The sequence below is a fragment of the Camelus dromedarius genome, chromosome 14 (assembly GCF_036321535.1).
Source record: "Camelus dromedarius isolate mCamDro1 chromosome 14, mCamDro1.pat, whole genome shotgun sequence".
Taxonomy (NCBI): Eukaryota; Metazoa; Chordata; class Mammalia; order Artiodactyla; family Camelidae; genus Camelus; species Camelus dromedarius.
In genome coordinates this window covers 41111234-41133772 of record NC_087449.1, presented here as the reverse complement: position 1 = coordinate 41133772, position 22539 = coordinate 41111234, and the positions used below count along the sequence as shown (strand labels likewise).

Below are 22539 nucleotides of genomic sequence, written 5' to 3'. Positions count from 1 at the left end.
GAATTCCAGGCTTACGTAACTCTTTCTGAGAACAGGTAGAGAGGAAACATCCTACAACTCAACTTTACAAGCCTAGCATAACATGGATACGAAAGCCTGACAAGGGTAATATGAGAAATGAAAATTACAGTCCAGTACATTCATGAATGAACACAGATCCAAAAACAAAATATTAGCAAAACAAATCAAGCAACGTATAAAAAAAATGAACTCATCATGGCCAAGTCAAGTTTATTCCAGGAAAACAAGATTAATTTAACATCAGAATATAGTTTACCAGACAGAACAAATTAAAGGAAGAAAAAAGAATTATATAAATCCTCTCAGTAAATGCAGAAAACGTGTTTCAGAAAGATCAACTTATGATTTAAAAAAAAACCTTGACAAACTACCAAAGAAGGGTAGTCCTTACCCTGATAAGGACTGTCAAATCCACAGAGAACACAATTTTCAAGGGAAAACATTAAAGGTGAAAGGCAAACCTCTAAAACTTTTAGAAGGCAATACAAGAGATTATTCTATGCCCTTGACAAATGGAAGGATGTCATTAAAAGGACACAAAAAGTTCAATGATAAAGAAAAGATTGATAAATTTTTATCACATTACAATCCAGAATTTCTGCCACTCTAAAAATACTACCAAAGATCAAGAAAAATGCCACAGTTTAGAAGAAGGCATTTTCAACACTAAGAAATTGTCTCCAGTATACATAAATAACTTTCAAAAACAAAAAAAAAAATTTTTTTAATATTACAAACTATCCACTTTCTAAATAAACGAACAAAAGATTTGAAGAGCTACTTCACATGCACACAAAAAAAGAAAATTGAAAAGACCAACCAGCATATGAAAAGATGCTGAACATCTTTAGTAACCAAATATATACAAATTAAAATCAGGTAAAATATTTTTACATACAGGCAATAATTTCTGACAATATCCAACAAAATATAAAGTGTCAGCAAGGACATAGAGCAATGCAAACAAGTATACACTGTGGCTGGGTATAGAATAGAAATGGTTAAACATGATGGAAATTAATTTTTTATTGAGATGAAATTCACATAACATAATGGAAATTAATACGGAATTATTTTGAAGATGTCCACAGTTGTGACCAGTAATTCTACTCCTAGGTATACTCCCTAAGTAAACGTATCTATGTGCTCACCAGGGGGCCTGAACAAGAAAGTTCATAGCAGCACCATTTACAACAGCAAATTAACTTTAGTGTTACTGATAATAGAAAAGGTATACAAACCACAATGTGTTCACTCAATGGAATTACAGTTTAGCAAAATGAAATAACTTCAGCTACACTCAGCAACATGAACATATCCTGGAGTGAAACAGTTAACAACCAGTTGGCACAGCGATTGTACAGTCAGAAAGGGATCCAGCTATATGCTGGAGCTGGATCCCAACACCCCTGCTGTGGCAGATGGAACCCCTTTAGGAAGGTGAAGGGACTTGAAGAGGTCTCACGGGAGCACTCGGAGGCAGGGGGAGGCAGGTAAGCAGCAATTTACCACCAACTGGTATGAAAATATTTCAACTCTTTGTCAACCAGTGCAGCCTCTCGTAGGCATGGACTAACTATGAACACAAGACTATAAACAGGATGATTCCATCTACATGACAGTCACAAAGACATATAACTAAAGATATGGCTTAGGGATGCTAACACGAAAGGGTAGGACAATAAAGAAAAGCATGGGGAAGAGAGACAGAGATGTCCAGGAAATGGTTATCCCTGAAAAGAGAGGGGATGGGATGGGACGGAATGGGGTACCACTCTTCAAAGGTGAGAACAACATTTTTTTTTTAAACTAACTGGTGAGTACATGAATACTGGTCACAATATAATACAAAGAAGAATTATTCTTCACACCTTTATATATAGTACATAAGTGTTCTTTTGTAGCTAGTGGCTATTTCATTAAAAGTATTTAAAAAGAAGTTTGTAAAGAAAAATTAAATAAGAAACTCTCATATCCAACTGCTGGGGTTCCTGCCATATCTCTTCTAGCTGCTCCACAAAAATGATCTCCTCAGTCGTAATTGGTGGAACTCTTAAACCCACTTAAAATTCCACGTGCTTCTCCCTAGATCACTCTGGAAACATTCTTGTAAGAATCTCTCCAATGAGAAGCAGCAAGGCCCAACCTCCAGAATACATTTTGTTCCGGCATATTTTACTTAATATAACCATAAGCACAGTGGGTTTTGTTTTTGTTTTTGTTTTAATCTCCTGGAATCTTCTCAAATTTTGAAATCTTCAGAAGGAGGACATGGAGCAGACGACTGCACTCTCTTCCTCTTGCCTAGATTTCAAATAGTGATGCTCTCGTTTTAAGTCTTTTACCATATGCTTCAGCTGTGTGATGCCCCAGTTCTCGTCATGAGATGTGCTGACAGTCAGGGGAAGTTTCTAAGAGAGTATTAAACACACATTGAGGGCCAGGGAGTGGGGGGGAGTCTGAGAGGTTCCGCATATGTGTGATTTTTTAGCAGCTCCAGCAGATGCTTGGCATCTGTAGATCCACCATTCACTTTTTCGGTTTTTCATGAACAATCCCTAACAGCCACGACACATGGCAACTATCCTTTCCCTGAATCACAAGTATGAATTGTGTGTTGCAAAGCAACAGCACAAGAGCAAGTCACTGAGCCAGAGAGGAAGCCTTGTCAAAGCTCTGCGTCCCAGCAGGGAAACAGAAACTCCCTGCAAGTGAGAGAAACTATTCCGTTGAGTGCAAGCTGAAAAGGCAAATCACTGGTAGCGTGTGAATAATTATGAGACCCTCTCCTCTCTGGACAGAAACCTGATTCAGAAGGAAGTCAAGAGCATATGCAAATATTTCTGCATTTGCAAGTTGGGGAATTTGCCAAGGGTTTGAGATGTATCCATAGAGAGCATGTCAAGAGTCTACTATATTAAATCTTTCTTTTTTTAATGAAGTATGGTTGATTTACAATGTTTCGGGTGTACAGCAAAGTGATTCAGTTATACATATATATATAAATCTATTCTTTTTCAGATTGTTTTCCATTATAGGTTAGTGCAAGATATTGAATAGAGTTCCCTGTGCTGTAAAGTAGGCCCTTACTGGTTACCTACTTTATATCTGTTAATCCCCAACTCCTAATTTACCCCTCCCCCAACTTTCCCCTTTGGTAACCATAAATTTGTTTTCTATGTCCATGGGACTATTTCTTTTTGTGAATTTCATTTGTGTGTCTTTTTCTTCCTTTTTCAGTTTTATTAGGTAGAATTATTACAGCTCGACTGCACATACACATCATATTGCATGTAAATACATACATACACTATACTACACATTTTTTTAGTTTACATATATGTACTGATTATTGTTTCTAAGAACAGATTAGAAGTTTAGCTTTTTAAACTTACGTAGTTATCAAAGGAATAAAGCCAACTACAAAATAAGAATCAACAGAATGTGGTAATCTAATTATAAAGGAAAGTCAGATGTGCTTAACACATATCAAGAAATCAATCACTTTCCTCTTTGGTAACCATAAATTTGTCTTCTATGTCCATAAGACTACTTCTTTTTGTAAATAATTTCATTTGTGTGTCTTGAATCTTGACTGAGGAGGTTTTCAGAATTCTTCTTCTGTTAAAATTAAGTTAGTTCATTTTTATCAGGGCTCCTCTGATCTTAGGAAATTGCAGCATCTAATGCCGAGCCCGGTAGTCCTGAATAGACAAATTTTTGACAGAGGCTCAGCAAAGCATGTCATGTATTTATAACATGGATTCTATTATTTTCCATCTCTATTATCTGCTTATCAGCTTTTCTTTAGATCCAAGTCACATATACATGACTCTTTTTTTTTTTTTTTAAGTTGACTCTAAACTCCAATTCAAGGACCCACGGACATCCAGAGAGTTCCCAAGATTCTTGAACTTACTTCCATGTGCCTCTCCCTGGCATCACTACGGAATCTAAGGAGCATCCTCGGTTCATCTCTGCTGCACATCTAGATGAAAGCTCCACTCTTCTCCCTTTTTTCAGAAGAATGCTGGCCCCACCTGGTATTCTGTGACATTTAGTAATGAGGAGAGGAATCAGACCACTCATGAATGCATGGTTTTCACTGACAGGCCTGATCAACGGCCCAAGCACACATTCCCAAATGGGACCCTCCCCAAAGGGCAGCATCCTGGAGAGTGGTTCAGTCACCTCCCACCACCAACCCCTACCTCCTTTGCCTTCCAAGTCCCCTGGGATTTCAAGAGAATAGCTTTTTTCTCCATCTTACTACATCAGTACCCCTTGGCTTATATACATGGAAACTCTGGAGAATTCTGAGCATTTCTGATCATATTTTATGATCTGTTATTGACAGTTTCTTTTAACAAGTTCAAAACTTTCTTCAAATAATTTACCAAAATGATGAATTTATATGCATCTAGAAACCAAGTGATACACTTCTGCTACTTTTAATTAGGGTCTGCACATTTTCAACATACACATTAAATTTAAAAATCCAGGACTCTTTTAAAAGTGTCAGCATTCATTTTCTTTTTCTGTTGTTTTGGGGGGGTTGGGGAGGGGGAAATAATTAGGTTCGTTTGTTTGTTTGTTTGTTTAATGGAGGTACTGGGGTTGAATTCAGGACCCCATGCATGCTAAGCCGCACTCTACCACTGAGCTATACCCTCCCCTCCGTTTTCCTCTACTTTCGTTTTTCCTGTTGCCTCTGTTTTGGAGTAAGTTGTAACTCAGCAAATGGGCAGAGGGTCAGGAAAAACTTAGCACTGTTCCTGTAACTCACACATCCTTCCAGTTTTGAGCACAATGTCTGACTTGAGTCAATACCATAGTTTAATATGAGACACGACCCCTTGCCACAGCACACAGGTAGTGGGGAGTCCACATTCCCTACGCTGACGTAAGACATGCATGCCACTAGGGTCGACCTCTCCTGCTTCATCTTTTCTGTCATCTGGTCTCTTCCAATTAATTCCAGCATTAATGTTGCCAAGTTGGAAGGTTCTAAGTGTGTCTCTGGTCACAAGACAGGATGAGGCTCCCATGCTGCCTTCTTAGTATTTTCCGTAGCATCAAATGTTAGAACGTAAGCACTACTAATTCTAGTATAATAGTTCCCCACTAAATTTCAGCAAAAGATCATAAAGTTCTCAATTATTTTCAACAGGAGGGCTTTATAGTTAAAATATAATTTTGATCAGTAAGCCCCTAGCTGCCCAGAAACCTCAGGTGCTCTGTTACCCTGCATAAACACAGTTTGTCCTTTAAGCATCATGCTGAAAAAAGTCACTTGGGGTATACTTTAAATTCTCATGACTTTTCACACTGGACACACAAATTGTCATTTAAACTCCTCTTGATGCATACAGGTCATTGTGAGCATCAGTTATTACGCTACAAAACAGTTCTGAAGACCCATCAAAATACATAAAATTTCCTTGAACTGCTTACATTAAATACTTATAATCTCAGGGGGTAGGGGGTTATTGCTCAGTGGTAGAGCACATGCTTGGTATGCATGAGGTCCTCGGTTCAATCCCCAGTGCCTTCACTAAAGGGAAAAAAATGAAATTAAAAAAATAGCCTCCACAGACACAGAAAATAAATTATGATTTTCAGTGGGGTAAAGGGGGTGGGAAGGGATAAATTGGGACTTCAAGATGTGCAATACTAACTACTAAATATAAAATAGACAAAAAATAAGTTTATACTGTATAGCACAGGGAACTATAGTCAATATCTTGCAGTAACCTATAATGAAAAAGAATATGAAAAGGAATATATGTATGTATATGTATGGCTGAAATATTATACTGTACACCAGAAACTGACACAACATTGTAGACTGACTCTACTTCAATAAAAAAAAAAAAATAGGTGGGGGGAAGTCTCAAAATTCTATGCTTTGAATTCTTGTGCCTTTCAAATTTTATTTTAAATTTTTTTACCATGTCTCTTACATTACTAGTGCTTCTTACTGATACTTTACAACAGAACTCTAAGAACCCTTATACACGACTTTGTCAATCTCTTCCAATTTGCTGGGCGTATCTGGCAAACTGACAACCAAGCCTCTTAAACTCTGTATCAATGAAGAGTCCTGAAAGAGGTTATGAAATTTTCCACAGTGAAATTTTCCAATGATCATAATACCCGAACTGAGCTCGTGGACTTATGGCATCTCTCTTGCTTGACCACTTAGATCCAAACTGTAAAAGTGACACTGTGTAAACGTGCATTCCAGACTGTTATGGTGTCATCCTGAGACTCAGCAGCCACAGACCACATGTTACTTTTGGGTCCAACTCATATTCTTCTCAAGATACTTCAGTGGGTTTGGTAAGGCTATGATGGTGATACCCACTTAACAGATGAAGAACAACATTGGTCACGGGCTTTGGCCAAGTCTGGCCTGAAACAACTGTGCTCCCTGTCCTGCTTGCCCAGGGCATCTGTAGACTTGTAAATATGCTTTGATCCCACCAGAAACAGAATGAAGAACAGCCTGTCTGGGCCTCCTTGATGGGCAGCTTAGAGAAAAGAACCTGAAAGGTATCAGGAAACTCAGAGCAGGAAGTGAGAGACAAGTTAAAAGCTATCCAGTTGTCACACAGCTTTCTTAACGTTATCTTTCATCAAGTCGGGGCCCGAAATCGGCCAGGACTCCAAACTAAATGCATCTTCTTCCTGCCTGTACTTTTCACACACTAAGTGACTCAATGGCTCACTTGGCAAGAGCCCAAAGGCAGTACACGCGGCTCTACTCCAAGGAGGGTGGCTGCCACTGAGACACAGAGGGCGGAGACAGTTCAACAACAGTGCCACGGGAGCACATCTTCATCCACTGCCGTGGCGCACACGTTTGTAGCTGGCCCTCAGAGCAGATCCAACGAAGTGATGAGGACAATAAGCCATCTTACCCTAAAGGGGCCAGATTCCCTTTAATTAACAAGTCTGCCCCAGAGCCCTAGATTGAGGCATCCAGGGGTGAGATATAGGGGCCCCACGCAACAATCCTGTGTCCTGTGGGTGCCTTACTTAACTAAACAGACAGACTGGGGAGGAAGGAGAGAGAGTTAAGCATCACATACACCTTTCCCCCTCTGCCTGCAGATATCTCAGTGGGACAGCTGTTCTCTTACCTTGCAAAGAAAAAAAAATTCCACAATATTTTAATACAAGAATATACAGGGCCTGCAGCATCTGCAAGTCATCACAGCTTTAAAGAGCATATGTCAAGCAGCTCAGCCAGCATCTGGGCTCTGCTTTTCAGCCCCACAGTGCAGTCCAAGCCCAGAGCAAAACTGAAACCCTAAGCTTGGCAGAAACTCTTCCCCTCAGCAGGCAGCATGAAGAATGGCTGGGACCTAAAACAAGTGAACCTAGCAGTCACCCTGGATTCAGGATTCGTGTTCTGCATTGAGTTAGGAACCCAGGGGTCCTGCACAGGTGATTCCAACCTTCTCAAGAGGTGTGCAATGATCAAATGAAAGTTCAGACAAGCAATGATTGGCTGAAAGGGATGTGGGAGGGTCTTCAGATCAACACCAACCCAAAGTCAATTCCACTTTGACCCCAGTGGACACATGATCTTTGCCCCTGAGTTCTTCACCTAAATTGCTCAAATCATTCCCTCTCTTCCCCACTCTCCCGACCCCCCAGGATAGTTACATAAAAACATCTTAAACGTGGGACCCAACTTCTTCTAACCCCGGAGGACTGGGGAGCTGCCAGGGCGCACGGTCTGATCATTAGTTGAAGTTACATAATCACACAAACAAGGGCTAGAAAACGCTCCTCCATGGAGATCAATTCAGTACACACCTCAGGCTCCCCGTCTTCCCCTCTCCCAACATCCAGAAAGCAAGCCAGTCTTAACACAACAGAAGCACACGACATGGCTGGGGGGCGCAGGGGGTCAGCCGGCTTCTGTGGCTACAATGTCAAGGGCTGCCAGAAACTTCAGGTGCGCAGCAGAAAGAGGGCCAAGGTGCTGCTCGCCCAGAGACCAAAGCCCACAGACCCTCCTGCCTGCATCCACTGCCCCCAAAGTTCAAGGGTGGGCAGGCGGGGCCACAGAAGTAGTCTCCACCTGCGACCTAGTAAACCAAAGCAGCCGCAGTCAACCAAACCAACGCCTGGCCTCCAACTGCCTCTCCACCACTTCTGTCCAGGTCTCCGTGGGTTCGGGCTGTCAGCCACGCTCGGGAGTCCTCAGGCAGCCCGTATAATCTCAGCAGGGGCCACTCAGCACCGGCAGTGTTTCTAATTTTAAAGGATGGTAAAATGTGGGGCACAACTGGGGAAAGGGGGCACGGGATTTGCTAGCCCTTAAGGCAAGAATTCCCAACAGGAGTTTGGGTTGGGCTTGGTTTTCCTTGGGGGTTGGGAGCAAGGTTGTGCTTTTGCTTCGGTAACATCTTGGCAGGGTGGGGGTTGGGGGGGCGGCGAGGGTTACGGGGAGAAGGGGAAGATCCCTCTGCCTGGGCACCCGACATCTCCAGATCTCATTTTCGGCAACAGAGACGGCTCAGACGGGGCCTGAACAATCCCGGAGCCACAGCCAGGGGCAGCGGAAGAAACTGAGGTGCGGTGGGGGGCGAGGTATCAGCCCGACCGCTGAGGCTCAGCAGAGAGAGCAGGTTGCCAGCGTGCGGGTGCCGAGCCGGGCTGCCGGGGAGCGGGGAGCGCGCGGCGCGCACAGGGTTACAGCCGCCGCCGCCGCCGCCGCCGCCGCCGTGATTGACGCGCGGGGGTCACTTGAGGCTCTCGCCGCTCCCCCAGCACCGGGGCCGGGCAGCCCGCTCTGCCCACCGAGGGCACCGCACGCCTGCGGCCGCCCACCCGGCCGGCCCCTGCGCCTCCGCTACCGGACGCCTAGCTCAAGAAAGGCCACGACAACACGGAATCGCTCGCTATTTCACTTCGCCGAGGCAGCCGCCGGCAAAAACACGATAAATAAAATAAAGCGCAAGGCATCCATCCGCCGAATAAAAATCTAGAGTCCCCTACCTTCGGCCTTGTGCTGGCAAACTGGTCCTGTGTTCTCTGACCCACGGATCCAGTCCCCTTCTTCAGGAATTATTCCGGTCAGTCAGGATTTTGTGCATTTTTTTCCTGAACACCTGTTTCAAGTAAGGGGTAAAGACCGTATTGAAAGAATTGTCCTTAAAAAATAACCTGTGCACACATATGTCCATCCAGGCATGCATGCGTGTTTGTATACACACATAGGCACACGAAATACACATGTACATTGAAGCACCAAACTAGGCAGTTGGATAATGGGAGAGTCGGCTGGTTGTGAGCATGCTCGCGCCGGGAACAGATCCACCCTCTGTTATTCCTCTGAATAAATATAAATCACGATCAGAAACCCAAACAGTAGCATCCCTCTTGAATTCCTGCTGCTGAAAAACACGGAATAAATTCAGCCCGCAGACATGGAATCTAATCAGCAGCTGTTTTCTGAAGCCAGAGACAACCCTGCCTCGCCTGTCTTTTCCACTACGAGTTCAGACCTTTTTTGAAAAGGGTTTTAACCTTTTAAAGATACAGTACACCAATTATCACTTCTGAATAGCTACCACTCCAAGCGCAGGAAGCCGGTCCCAAGCTGAAAGCCACAGGGCAGGATTGCACGCAGAGATAATGATTTCATTCAGCGGTGCCTTTTAACAAAAGTGTGTGTGTCTATGTGTATATATATATAAAGAGAGGGAGGGAGAGAGTGCCCAAACGCAAGGCATAAAACTAGACACATATTTATTACAGTGATGAGTTCCTCAGTGACTAATCAGCATGTTATGTAAACACTACCATCCTTCACTTCTGAACACATATGTTCACAGGGTCAGACAACGCAAGGGTGCTTGTCAGCATGGGTGTCACCACTCAGGAGCCCCTGACTGCTGATAAAGGGCCAGGAAGCCTGCCAGGGCAGCTGAAGGAGGCCGGGGTCTTGGCCACCTCTGAGTCAACCACAGGGCACTTCTGGCCCGGCCCTGCCCTGTAGCCTGCAGTGTCCTCAAACTCTGGCACTCCTTCTAAACTATAATGTCATCTAGGGCCAGATCTCATTCCAAGACACATTGTGGTGTTTTGGGTTTTTTTTTTTTTCCAACTAGAATCTGGAATCAAAACTACCACCTGAACCTTCAGAGTTTCTAAGACTCAGACTTAAACTCTTTTTCAAGATTTGGTTAACGAGATGGGTTTTGTTTGGTTGTAGCTTTTGGATTTTGTTTTTTGTTTGGGTTTTTTGGTTTTTTTTTTTTTACTTTTTTTTCAGGGCTAAGTTAAGTGTGGAGGTAGAAAAATGGGGAGTGGGGCTGAGGATTAACAACCAGATATGGTTTTTTTTAATTATTATTTGTGCTTCAGCCACCCAGAAGGTGTAACATTTCAGCTTTGTTTTGGCTCTTAAAGAAGTAGCACTGAGAAGAAACCAAAACTCCTGACCTCACTTTCGCTGGAAAGGCAGGAAAATGTCTACAGTTTCTTTCCCACCCCCTGAGCCACGGAGCTCAGAATGGCGCTGGGCTGCTGGTCCTCTGGTTCCCGCCCACCGGAGGCAGCCGCAGCTGCTTACCTGAAGGGCAAGCCCCGTGTTCCTACAGCCACTCCCCTGCACGTCCCTCTAGCCCTAGCCTCAGAGCCCACCTTCCCTGGGCAAGCCACTGCAGCCAATGCCTTGTCACCTTCCCACCTCGTCCCAACCGCTGTCTGCGCTGTCCCATCCCAGACACACACACACACACACACACACACACACACACACACACACACACCCCTTCTCTCCCAGCTGCCAGGGCTCTTTAGCAGAAAATTATCATATTTCATGTGTCATCGCCCAAGCTGGCTGGGCCTGTCACTGATTGGCTGGGCACTGGCAGCCGGAAATGTCACCAGCCACACAGCTTGGAACCGGCTCTCCCGCGGCCACCACAGACCTGAGCCCAGGAGGCTCTGTGACAAGGCGCAGACCTACCACAGGGAGCCTGTCACTCCTCTCCCTGGTCCCGCCCCAGGCCCTCTCCTCCCTGCTTGCCTCTCTACCCGGCCCTGGGGGAGGGGACCTCCAGGGGATGCGGAGGGAGTCTCCAGTGACACTGGGAGCTGAACTGCCTCCAAGTGCAGGGAGAGAGGGAGCCACTGAAATTCCTGTTCTTCCCAGCATGCTGGGGAAGGATGTCTCCATTCGGTTTAAAAGATTTGGAGAAATTGTTCCTGACAAAAACAGTCTCGCCTCACACTGAAAAATAAAAATGATCAGTAAGGCTGGTGAAAATAAGATTGGTGACCCTCAGGAGTTTATCTGCCGCTGCTCTTTATGTCCCATCTAATATCACGTGCACCAAGGTGTTATAATCATATTCCAACACCGTCAGGGAAACCAGAAGACAATTCAGTCTACCCTCTTCCCTTAAACAGAACAGCTCTTAATCCTCCAGGAAAACTCACCAGAAAAGGAAGCCTTCCTAACTTGGCTACCCAATGCCTTGTGATGCCACACAAATGTTTAAGAGTTAAATGGTCTTCGTAGTGACCAACCTGAATCACTTTGGCTGTAATTTCAGCTTAGTCCCTCCTGCTGTATCTTTAGCAGGTTCAGCGTGACTCACCATTTAAGTCTCACCTCACTCTGTTCTTCTGGCTAAATTAAACCCTATCTCTCTGGACTTCTGTGTAACAGTTGTTTCTCAAACCTTTAATTATGCTGCTTTTTTCTTTAGACTTTAGAGACAAGCCTCCCAGAGCTAGATGTGGCTGAAAGGTCATCCGGTCCAGCCATGCATGTGATGCTTCAATTCACCTCTGCTGTTTCCACTCTGGGGCTTTTGGTTTTGAGGATAGCAAATTGGGCTTGGACATTTGCTCCTTCCCTCTCTTTCAAAAAACAAAACATAAACATAAACAAAGCCCCACATTTATATGACCAAAACATTAGTGGCAGTGTTAGGAACCAGAGAAAGATGCCGTCAATAAAGCATGCATTTTGAAGAATAAGGGAAAGATATAAAGCAGGTGAGAGGTGGGTGAGGAAAAGCTGATTGGTGCTGATAAACTCATGCATGAGTCTGCACAGGCCCCCTAAGAAGAAAGTGCACAGGCTGCCAGAAAAGGGTCCTGGAAAACCCCAAGCTCAGAGGATCAAAGATTGAATGAGGGTCACAGGCACCAACTCAGAGGCAAATAAAAGGACATCAGGAACTAGGCTGGTTCTGTCCACAGAGGATGGCATTTATTCCACAGCATCTTTGGAAAGTGGGAAGTTTGTCCCTGCTATGGGAAGAAGTCAAAGTCTAAACAGGGGCAAGACCCTAGCTCATTTTGTTATGCCACCAAAAAGGAGAAGGAAATTGTCCAGTTTGTTGCCATACAGTTGTTCATAGTATTCTCTTATTATTTTTTTTGTATTTCTGTGGTATTGGTTGTAATTTCTCCATTTTCACTTCTTATTTTGTTTATGTGTGTCCTCTCTCATTTCTTCTTGGTGAGCCTGGCCAGAGGTTTGTCAATTTTGTTTACTCTTTCAAAAAACCAGCTCTTGGTTTGATTGATTTTTTTCTATTGTTTTTTAAATCTCTATTCTATTTATTTCCCCCCAATCTTTATTATTTCTTTCCTTCTGCCTACTTTAGGTTTTGTTTGTTCTTTTTCTAGTTGTTTTAGGTGGTAGATTAGGTTGTTTACTTGAGATAGTTCTTATTTTTTGAGGAAGGCCTGCATTGCTATGAACTTCCCTCTTAGGACTGCTTTTGCTGTACCCCATAGATTTTATGTGGTTATGTTTTCATTCCCTAAAGGTATTTTTTAATTTCTTCTTTGATTTCATCATTGAACCATTGGTTTTTTTTTCATAGTATATTTTTTAGTCTCCATGCAGTCATCTTTTTCACATTTTTTTTTCCCTGTGGTTGCTTTCTAGTTACCTGCCACTGTGGTCAGAAAAGATGCTTGAAATAATTTCTATCCTCTTAAACTTGTTGAGGCTTGTTCCGCGGTCTATCCTAGGGAATGTTCCATGTGCACTAGAAGAGAATGTATATTCTGTTTTGGGGGAATGTAATGTCCTGAAAATATCAATTAAGTCTAACTGTTTCATTGTGTCATTTAGTATCTCTGTCATCTTATTGATTTTCTGTCTGAAGATCTGTCCAGTGATGTTAGTGGCATGTTAAAGTCTCCTACTATTATTGTAGTCCTGTCAATTTCTCCCTTTATGTCTAACTTAGTACTTGTTTTATGTATTTGGGTACTCCTATGTAGGAGAAGGAGGAGAAGAAGAAGGGAATAAAAAAATAGAAGAAGAAAAAGAGATTTATAATCAGATATAAGATATAACAGGGAAGTCCAGAATATCCCATGTTAGTCTCATAGGAGTTCTGGAAGGAGTCAACATCATTAAGGAAGAGGGAAAACGATAATCAAGGAAAAATAGAATATTTCCTTGAGCTGATGAGAGACTTTAGGACTTAGATCAGATGGGCCTATTGAGTGCTGAGCAGCAGGATTACTGAAAGAACACACAATTCTAGATGTCGTTTGATACTCCAAGAGTAAAGAGAAACAATTACAAGATTCCTGAGAGAGGGGAAAAATCAGGCTGCTTAAAAGGGAAGAAAACCAGACTGGCATCATACTTCATACCTGCAACACTAGGCTAAAAGGCAGTGGCACAATTTTTATAAAATTCTAAGGAAATATTATTGTAACTCAGGAATTCTACCAGCTGCCGAACTATAATTTCTGTCACATGTGATGACAAAAGAAAGGCATGTTCAAAGACACAGAAATACCCTTTATTAAGTTTTTAAAAAAAGATTACTTGAAGATCTATTCTAGCCAAGGGAAAAAATAAGCCAGAATAATAAACTCAAGAAAAGATATGTTATATAAGAAAATGTAATGAGGAATAAAGCCAATAAATGTGTGGTTAAGTACAAAAATAACTGATAATGTAGTTGTAAAGTTTAATTTAATTGTAACAACAGGAAGTAAGGAAGGGAAGAATGAAAAGAAAGAAAAGAGAAGAAGGAAAAAAAGAAAGAAAAGAAGGAAGAAATCAGGTAATCTGGAATTAAACTTCCATATAATTTCAGCTGAAAACACTGGAAAATCTCAATGGAAATGGGTAAGTAAAATCACTAGAATTAAAAACAGGGTGGTAGGATCACTGTGGAAGTCAATTACAATTCCATCTATTACCTCTCTTCCCAAGACCACATTGAAATGATAATAAGGAATTTTTTTAAGTTCAAACACACAATGACAAAGAAAACAGGAGAAGAGCCATTAGCCAAGAAAAGTGAAAAAGACGAATAGAGGGAGACTGAATTTATCAACTATGAATATATACGTAAATATATAAATGCCACAGTAAACAAAACAATACAGCACAGCTGCAGAAACCTACACAATGGACAGATGGGACTAATGAAGTCAAGAAACAGATTTAAGTATAGTGTTCTCTATGTGATAGGTAAATGCTAAAAACTGAATTTTAAATCAATGGGAGAAAGAATGTTTTATTCAATAGTGTCAGACTGTGGCTATTTGAAAAAAATTTAGGTATTGCTTCTAATTCAGACTTTATACAAAATATACAAAGTATATTCTGTATTCACACATAAAAATATACCACAAGGAAAATCAGATGCTATGATTGACCAATAAATCACAGAATATTTTAAGTTGCTGGGGCTTTTTTTTTTTCCAGTGGTGGAAAGAAAAGAAAAATAGCGGTTATCCGGTCTGCTTGAACACCACCGTGGCAGACTAAATAATGGCCCTCAAATGCACCTGCTTCCTAATCTCTGGAAACTGTGAATATTACCTTATATGGCAAAAGTGTGATTAATTGAAAGATCTTAAGATGGGGAAATCATCTTGGATTATCTGGGAGGGCACTAAATGTAACCAAAGTATCCTTGTAAGAGAGAGGCTGAAGGCAGAAAAAAGAAGGAAATGTGACCACAGGGGCCAAGACCTGGAGTGATGCAGCCACAAGCCAAGGAAACCCAGAAGCCACTAGAAGCTGGAAGAAGCCAGGAGCAGATCCTCCCCTAGAGGCTCTGGAGGTAGCACAGCCCTGCTGACACCTTGAACTCAGCCCAGCGAAAGAAATTGATTTCAGATTTCTGGCCTCCAGAACACTAAGCAAATAGGTATGTTATTTTAAGCCACAAAGTTTGTGGTCATTTGGTATAGAAGCCAAAGGACACTAATACAACCACCACGATGAGAGGCAGTACCTCCTCAGGATTATAAGAATTATTACTACCAGCAACAATTCTTATATGTGCCTGGCACTGCTAAATTACATACATACGTAATCTCATTTAGTTTGCATGCAAGCAGGCGGCAGAGAGTTGTAGTCATTATGGCTCTACCACTTAGCAGTATGTGTGCCTGGGCAAGTTATATAACCTTCTAATGCTGCTTTCTCTCATCCATAAAGTCAAGGCAAGAATGGTACCTACCTGATGGTGCTACTGAGGATAAAGTGAGACCATCTATGTAAAGGGCTTAGAACGGTGCCTGGCAATAAGGGCTCCATAAATGATAAATAATAATGAGGAAGTCCTTCCTTATGGTGGGCTGCGGTCTGTCTCCCAGAGCATCCTCTCATTGATTCTAGTTCTTCCCTTTGGATACATACAAAACAAGGGTCTCTCCTAACCATCTGACGGTCATTCAGATCTCTAAAGACGATCGTGTCATCAGGCGTCTCAGCTTCCCCAGACTAAAAGTAACCAATGCCTCCAATCACTGCTCTTGCAAATTTGTCCTGAGTCCAGGCCCCATCCCGACCGTCTTCTCTGGATGGATTCCTGCACATCTTTAGACGTGATCCCAGGCTTCTCACCACCCTTGTTTCAGAACAGGGGTTGGTAAATCATAGCCCTCCGTGCAGGCTCTATTTTTTTAAGTCTGTAAGCTAAAAATGGTTTTTACATTTTTTAAATATTGTAAAAACAAAAACAGAAAAGAATTTGCAACATAGACTATATATGGCCTGCAAAGTTTAAAATATTTACTATGTAGACTTTTTCAGAAAAAAAAAAATTGCCAATTCCTATTCTACAAGATCCTCTAGTTCTATCAGTGAAACGTAATATTGCTCAAGACTTTTTTGCAAACAAATTGCACTACTGTACCATACCTACTTAACTGTCAGGCTGCTAATTGTTCAGTCAGTATCCATTCTTCCTCCCTTTCTTACCTAGGAATAAAATTCTTAGCCAGGAGCATGGCTACCAGTTAAGGACTACATTTCCCAGTCTCCCTTGTGGGAAGGTGTGGCCAGGAGGCTAGGTTTTAGCCAATTGGATGCAATCAGAGTGTAATTTTGTAGTCCTGCTCATAAAGGGAAGGACCATGCTCTCCCCTTCTTTTCCCTTTCCCATTGGCTGGAATGTGGACCTGACAGCCATGTGGATGAGCAGAAAGACAGACAGACCCCAGGTTTCTGGTGCTGCCATTTCACCCAGTACTGATTATTCTCAGTCTATGAGAGGGAAATAAACTTTTAGTTTATTTAAGCCATTGTTATTTTAGGTCTTTCTGACAGCAACTGAATCTGTGCCCTATCCAATACAACCACCAATTTTAACTCCCAAGTATTTTTTTATGTCTGTGGCTGCTAAGCCACACATCTCCCCCGTTCTGCAATCATGCAGTTAATTTTCTGGACGCTATCACAAGACCTTGCACTGACCTTGTTCGCATCAGTCCATCATTTTACCTTGACATCTGGGACCCAGTTCTGTCATCCGAAGTAGCTTCTGGCCTTTCTAATTTCATGTCGCTCTTCAAAAAGCACTTTAGGTGTAGCACTCAAACTAAACACAGGGCTCATCAAAGCACCTGATCAATGTTAAGTATAAAGTAATGGAGAGGATTGTGACCTTGGTTTGCGAAGGAAGGAAATAACAGATTAAACTAAGATCAAATGAAGGAGAAGCTGGAGAGGATGGAGACAAGCAGTTATGAAGAGCTTACTGTGTTCCAGTCCCTCTGCTGCAAACCTCCCCATTGTTATCTCATTTATTAAATATTTTATTCATTCATTCACTTACTCATTTATCTTTAAAGTACTAATCCTAATTTTTTGAAACAGTAACTATAAATATCCCCTGTTGGGGCAGAAAACCATTATCCATAAACACTGCTGAAAAGAGAGTCCATGCAAATCTCTCTTTGCCTAAGTCCAAGGGCAGCCCCCCTCCCTTTGGACAACTGGTGAGTACAGTGTCAGCATTCCTTGCAAGACTTAGAGTCAAAGATGAAAATACTCCAGGCACCTAACTCAAGAATTGTCCAATATAGGACAGTGGACAGTATTTTCAGGAACCTCTACCCTGGGCCATCTTTAGACAGTTGAGAAGTAAGTGCATGTTGGCCTTCTGCAGAGCTGTATGGCAGGACTGAGCAGACAGGCTCTGAGCAGCATGAGACTGTCTGGGCTCAAACCCTGTGGGACGTTGAGTCAACTGCTTAATCCTTCCCTGCCTTGGTTCCCTCATCTGTAAAATAGGGATATGTTATTCTTATTATAACCGTCTAAGGCAGATTCCCCCCCCCCCAATTTTTTGCAGATGATGAAAATGAGGCTTGTGTCCCTTGTCAAGGGCAAATCTTCAAGTAAATGTCAGCATGAGGATTAAACCTTAGGTCCATTTGATTTCCACCTCATGCTCTTTCCTCTTCCAAAGATAAAGAAGGAAAATGTCATGACAAAGGTAGAAAATAAGTTACCAAATCATGATGAAAAGGATGACCTGCCTGCCAGATGGAAGGTCAGATGACTCTTAATGTGATGCTCAAGACAAGAGCCAACTGAAGTTAATTAATAGTGATTTTCTCCTAACTTCCTTGAGAGCTTTCATCAGTTAGGGTGAAACAACGCCAAGGCTGGTGTCTAAAATACAATCCCTTCTTACAATCATTCGGCCTGTTTGGGGACCTTGGTGGGGTGGTTTCCAGTGCACACCCACACACAAAAACCATCTGAGGCCAATGTGCACCTGCCTTCTTGCTTCTGGTTACTTAAAATTAAATTATTTGGACTCTAAAGTCTCTCTCTCTCTCTCTCTCTCTCTCTCTCTCTCTCACACACACACACACACACACACACACACACACACACACACACACACAAGACAAACAAAACCTTATAGCATTGGTTCTAAAACTTTCCTTTACCTCTTATACCTAAGACATGAGGAAGCCCATCAGGGACCTCAGTGGTCCAGGGCAGAATATTAGAGAAGCTTCTAGTGCAGAACGAGGTGTAACACAAAACAAGCTTCTTGAACCTGGTGAGACCCTTCTTTGGGCAGCCAGTGACATGGCATTCACATGCCCCAAATGGGTACCAACTGAGACAGACCTCACAGCTCCCATCCCATGTGACCACCTGGCTTCTGGACAGTTTGCATATCCTGGTGACATCGACTCTATGTGTGTGTACGGGGTGCAGGGCAGGGAGAGTTTCTCTTCTGACAACCCACAGCCCACCTGAGACTGCTGCAGGGACAAATAAGGAAAAGTCATAATAAAAAGCAAATCATAGACTATACTTCAATTAATAATAACAATAATAATAATAATAATACAGCAAATCAGAGACCACAACCCCACAGAGGAATCTAAAGAATGACAGGGGCAGGATGAGAAATTTTGGTCAGACTGAAAAAGAGCTCTGACTAGCAAAGATCATGAGCAAACACCAGAAATTATATGTAACTTTTTCCATTCACCTGGGGTCAAGAACGCGCATGCCTTCAGGGGCCCAGCAAACAACATAAATGTGTGAAACAGCGTGGTATAAGCAAAACAGAAGAGCAGCGACCAGGCTTCCCTGCAAACCCAACTTCAAAGCAAATAAACGAAAGCCAAGTTGGCTAGAAACAGATGACCTCAGAAGATGGGCAGTCAGTTTGCACCCCCTCTTCACAATGACCCCAGTCAGTAAAAGAAAGAAGAGAAGAGAAACAATTTCATCCTTCTCTTAGAAGGATAAAGAAAATCAGCCTTTTATCAAAAGCAGTTTTCTAAAAATGACTTTTAAGGCCATCATCATTTCCAAGACCTTGCTGAGATAGGAAAAAAAAGGCAAAGTAAGATACAAGGTTCAAGAACATCCCTAAAAACTGGATATCTTCAAACAATTTGGGTTACACAACGCCATCAGAAACTCTCTGACTGAGAGAGCGGTGAGTCACGTGGGGGTCCAGGGAGCATGCAAGATATTCTCCTACAAGTCCCACTTACAGTCCAAAGGTGTCCATTCTATTTCCTTATAACACAAAGGAGACTTTATTTCTTCCATTGGGGCTATTTTATCAAAAGCTCTCCAAAACTTTTGTTTTTTTCATTTTGAAATAATTTTAGACTTACAGAAGAGTTGTGAAGATTATGTGAAGTACTCCCATACACCCCTCACCCAGTTTTCCCTGATGCTTACATCTCACATAAATAACCACAGTACAATGTGCAAAACCCGGAAATTGACATCAGTACAATACTATTAACTGAACTGCAGGTTTTTCTCTCATTAGCCAGTTTTTCCACTCAGGCCCTTTCTCTGTCCCAGGATTCAATCTAGGATCCCACACTGCATGTAGTTGTCATTTCTCTTTTGTCTCCTCTGAGCTGAGACTCTTCCTCAGTCTTTCCTTGTCTTTTATGCCCTTAAACTTGAAACACACTGGTCAGGTATTTTGTAGACTGTCCTTCACTTTAGGCTGGTCTGATGTTTTCTCATGATTAGACTGGAGTTAGGGGCTTGTGGCCAGAATACCCTAGAAATGACGTGCACTCTTAGAACATCAAACTGGGGAAAGGGGGCGTGATGTCAGTATGTCTTATTACCAGTGACAGTAACCTTGATTCTTTGGTTAACATAGTGTCTGTCAGGTTTTTCAGTGTAAAGTCACTGTTTTGCCCTTTGTAGTTAATAAATATTGGGGGAGGGTACTTTGAGACTATGGAAATGTCTGTTTTCTCCTTAAGCTGTCACCCACTAATTTTAGCACTTAACAGGTGATCCACCTATAGCAGTAGACTATGGTATTCTAATGGTGATTTTTCCATTTCCCTCATTCCTCTATATTTATTCATTGGAATTCTTCTGTAAAGAAGAGTTGCCCTTTGTCCCTATGAAATAGCCAGCTTATCCAACATTTATTTTTATCAATATGGACTCATAGGTATTTATTTTATTCTTTGAGTTATAACCAGATTTATTTCTATTTATTTATTTGGTTTTTTGTTTGTTTATTCATTCATTCACTCTAAAATTGTCCCTGCTTTGGCCACTGGGAATTCTTTCATGCTGGTTCCTGTGTTTGACACAATCCTGCTGTTGTCTTGTTGATTAGCACTTCCTTACTCGGTAGCAACACAAGGTGCTCCAGGATCATCTTGAATTTTCCCTACTCAGTTATGGAGTTTACCAACTGGTTCCTTTTATTGGATATGGCATTTAGAAGTCAAGATCTGGGCACTGGGTGTGCTCATTGCTACTGAAATGCACTGTTTCTAGGCCATCTTAGTGGTTGTCAGTCTGGCTCAATAAATTTCATTGATCTTTCCAAAGAACCAGCTTTTGGTTTAATATTTCTGAATTGCTTCTGTTTTCAATTAATTGATTTTTGCTCTTATCTTTATTATCTCCTTCCAATTGCTTTAGTTTTAATTTGATCTTCTTTCTCTAGGGTATTTTTTTTTTAAGGTGGATGCTTCTATCAATTGGAGACCTTTCTTCTTTTCTAATATAAATCATTTTACACTATAATCCTCCCCTCAAGCACTGACTTAGCAGCACCTCACAAATTCAGTTCAAAATACTTCTACTTCTTCCTCTTTTACATATAGGATCTCTAGACCTATGTTGTGTATTGTCCATATATTTGGGAATTTTCCAGATACAGCTTTGTTCAGATTTAATTACATTATGGTTCATGAACATATTTTCTGTGATTTCTATGCTTTTAAAGTTGTTAAGGCTTATTTGATGGCCCAAAATATAGTATCCTGTGGTTAATGTTCCATGTGCACTACGGAAAAATGTGTTCTGGGTAGAGTGTTTTATAAACGTCAATTAAGTCAAGTTGTTTGATAATGCTGTTCAGGTCACTGTATTTTTATTGATATTCTTTCCTACTTGTTCTATCTTTTACTAAGAAAAGAGCACTAAAGTTTTCAACTGTAGCTGTGAACATGTCTATTTTGCTTTTCAATTCTATCAGCTTTTGTATTACATATTCCAGAACTCTGTTGTACAGTACGTGCATATTTAGGGTTATTATTTCTTCTTGGAGAACTGAAACCTTTATAATTGTTTAATGTTCCTCTTTAGCCCTGAGAATAGTCCTTGTTCTAAAGTCTATTTTGGCTGATATTAATATAATGACTCCAGCTTTATTTTGGTTTGCACAGCACATCTTTTTCTATTTTCTTACTTTTAACCTATCTGTCTTTATAGTCAAAGTGAATTTCTTGTAGACAGTGTATAGTTTGGCCTTGCTTTTTTAATCCAATCTGACAATCTCTATCTTTTAACTGGTACGTTCAGACCATTCATATTCAGTGTGATTAGTGATCTGGTTGAATTAAAGTCTACTCATCTTGCTGTTTGTTTTTTTTTTTTATCTATTCTGTCTTCTTTTGCTTGCCTGGTTTGGAGGTGGAGGAGGGAAGGAAGTGTTCTCTGTTGTTCTGATTAAGCCTTAGACAAGCACCGCATCACTGAGCCTCCTCAGTGATCCCACCCCTCCTCTGGGTTATTTCTGAGTCTAGCATTTATACCTGCCCTTATCCTAGGGGTCAAGAGTTCCTTCCTGTTCCTTTGCTCCAGAAACGACAGGATTTCACCAGTACCCACAGGGTAACAATGCTCCTCCCCTTGCACACACACACCACACAATTTAAGGCTTCTGTTCCTAGAAGAGAAGGGTCCAGGTAGAGTTTCTTGCCCCTCCCACAGCAGCCTCCATTCCTTGAGCAGCACAAGGGAGACTTTCTGTAGACTCTCCCAACCATTTCTGTAAGCACATGGTGGGGTTTATGGAAAGATGCCTACCAGAGGGCACCGACAGCCCCCCTTGATTTGGGGTCCCTAGATTCACTCTCTGTTGCCAGTTGCACTCAGCCAGACTCCACCTACTCAACAACCATCCTAGCTGAATTCTTACAGGCATCTGGCTGCTTCTCGCCCAGGTAAGTCAGTGCCCATGTCCCATTTCTCCCTGCAGATACCTGTCTCTTTCAAGATTCTGAACCTGCTGGTTTTCCAGCAACCTGAATAGGCAATACTTCAGTAGGCTCAAGAAAAGCTGTAAACTTGCTGTTGGTCAATTTTTTTTTTCATTGTATGTTTGAGAGTAATTCTCTTTCTAGCTCTCTACATCTTTGAGTAGAACCCAGAATCCTGCTTTGTTTAATGAAGTTCTTGTGCATCTTTTGCAATAACAAGCAGAAGGTATAGCCAGTAGTCAGGATAAA

The 22539-nt window shown here is 41.9% G+C and overlaps 1 protein-coding gene across 7 annotated transcripts in view; it reads right to left on the bottom strand.

Moving 5' to 3' along the window:
- Window positions 1–22539, bottom strand: part of HIVEP3 (HIVEP zinc finger 3) — a 449220-nt gene that overhangs the window by 355337 nt on the left and 71344 nt on the right. For all 7 annotated transcript variants that reach the window (XR_010383875.1, XR_010383876.1, XM_064493681.1 and 4 more), the window contains exon 2: window positions 9037–9149. The gene's annotated coding sequence lies outside the window, so the exon portion shown is untranslated. The remainder of the gene's footprint in view (window positions 1–9036; window positions 9150–22539) is intronic.